The sequence below is a fragment of the Nicotiana attenuata genome, unplaced genomic scaffold (assembly GCF_001879085.1).
Source record: "Nicotiana attenuata strain UT unplaced genomic scaffold, NIATTr2, whole genome shotgun sequence".
Taxonomy (NCBI): domain Eukaryota; kingdom Viridiplantae; phylum Streptophyta; class Magnoliopsida; order Solanales; family Solanaceae; genus Nicotiana; species Nicotiana attenuata.
In genome coordinates, this window is record NW_017674788.1 from 23,818 (window position 1) to 26,222 (window position 2,405).

The following is a 2,405-nucleotide window of genomic DNA, read 5'->3' on the forward strand; positions in this document are numbered from 1 at the left end:
TTACAACATGGATAGCACGCCCATTCAATGCCCACGCATAATTTGGGGAATATTTGGGCTGGGATCAAGAATTCAAAATTGGCCAACCTCATTTTGCACTCCCTTTTTTTAATTCTTCTCTTTTTTTTTTCAATTTCTTTTATTTGTTTTTCTTTCTTTCTTCCTTTTCTTATTCAAATTTTTTTTTTAGATTTTATTGAATACAAAATTAAAATCGACAAGACCTGATTTAACTCTAAAATTGAACTAACTAATTTCAAAAATTAACTAAATCCTAATTTAAGAGAAAACTAAGGAAAAATCAAAATTAAAAGTAAAAATGTAAAAAGGGACTATTTTTGGTTGTTTTCTTCCATTTTCTTGCAATGTTAATTAACTAGTAAACCTAAAAATATAAAAATGGGATCCTAAATGCAAATGTGCTATTTTTGTATTTTTTATGAATTATATCAAGTAAAATGCACACAAAATGCAAACAAACACAAAATCATGCAATTAGATTCTAAAAATTAAATAATAAAAGAAAAAACAAATCCTAATTTTATGAAATTTATTGGAATAATTCAAGCGAGGCAAAAATCACGTGCTCACACATGCTGTCTCAGCCATTTTTTGAAATTTTGCCATTGCCTCTTTTGTTGATATACCATAATCTCTCATGCAGCACTCAATTCCAGTTGCAATTTGTCCCTTGCTTTTCTCAACCTATAAAGTAGATAAATTAAAGGTTAGCTTATATATTGCCTTAATTGTCGTCGCAACACTTTGTTTGTCCAAATCCCATATAATGATATAATTTATTGAGATGCAAATCATACCTCGTACGTGGCTGTGTCATCGATAAATCGACATATAATTACACTAGCTTCAAGAATTTTAGGATTCTTTGACAATCACTCAAAATCTTGCTCCGTGGTAGACATCATGCCCAAATACAGTGTTGTCGCGAGGTAGTAATATGTGGTAGTTGCTAGTGCATTGCTTTGGTATTCAGAAACAGGTGGCATATATCCTTCAATAAATCATGTTGACTCGACATTATAATTTCCTACTACTTCTTTCATCTGTGAATACAAAACATATATGTTCAAGTGTTAGAAAATTTTGATTGAATTGTATCAAGTTTCTGATCACTAAAAGACGGTCACAAGGTAAAACAAAGTGAGAAATGGATTAAGGAAAAAATGTATTTCGATAGTTAAGTTGCTCAAACATACTCTTTCTATTGCATGGCAAACAATATGAGATCTTCCGGCACTAGACAATTCCTTTTCATAATCCCTGTAAAGATCTAGAATAGCTTTATAACTGATTTTCATATAATCAGGAAGCCGATCAATTTCATTGATATCCCATCTGCAGGATGACAAAATTAAGGTGAATTCATGCATTTTGAAAAAGCACAACTATAATGAGTATAAATGATTCACGACGACATTCACTATCAAGGAATATCAGAATAAGTGAGTTGATGAAGTTCATACCTTTGTATGGCATCTGTGTATGCCTCAAGTTCTTTAACTGTACCGTAAGCATCAAAGGTGTCATCGACAATCAAAATCATTGATATGATCTTAACGAGCATGACGCGAGCTTGAGAGTATTGAGGCTCAAAATAAACTCCTAATGCCCAAAAGTAGCATTCAACTACTCGATCTCTAGCATATGAAAGTGTTGTTACAAAATCCAAATCTTTCCACCACCTGCAGCATAACAAATTAACATCAGTACTTGAGATATGATCAATCAAAAAGGGTTCATCATTTTTATATATCGCACCTTGATACTTCAGGAAGTTCTTGTTTGTGCAGCATCTGGAGCAAGTTGAAATCCAATTTGGCAAATCGAAGTAACACATTATTCTTCGATTGTTCCTTCTCATAGATTGATGAGATGAAGAATCGAGTCTCGACTCTAGGAACACCCTTGTGCAAACATTGCTCAAGGGCATGTGTCACTTGCTCCCTAAGTGGAGATTTCAAATGTGGAGCTGCAGATTCAAGATGGATAGTGGAGAAAGCAAGTGCGTCTTCTAGTATATCGTCAGCATGAGTCCTTATATGTGAAGCTTCATACAACTTTAATAATCCTAAGACATCACTAGCAAGAGACTTCCTGAATTTTCCATTTTCATCTTGGAATTTGCTGAAAATTTCTGGGAGTAGAGTTGTTTGCTGAGTAGAATGTAGCATTGCTTGCTACCGAATTACTATTAGAAGCCCAAATTTTCCTTGCAAAACTAATTCCTACCAAATAATATATCTGTCCACACTATTTTTTTGCAATGTCAAGACCCAAACCCCGCACTGGTCGTGATGGCGCCTCTCGTGAAGACGAGGCCAGCCAACTAACCCACTCGTCTTTTTAAAAAATAGTTAAACATAAATAAACAGCGTAAATATGAC

The 2,405-nt window shown here is 33.8% G+C and overlaps 1 pseudogene; it reads right to left on the reverse strand.

Moving 5' to 3' along the window:
* Positions 1-579: 579 nt before the first annotated feature.
* Positions 580-2,192, reverse strand: LOC109219277 (annotated as a pseudogene).
* Between the last annotated feature and the right edge of the window lie 213 nt (positions 2,193-2,405).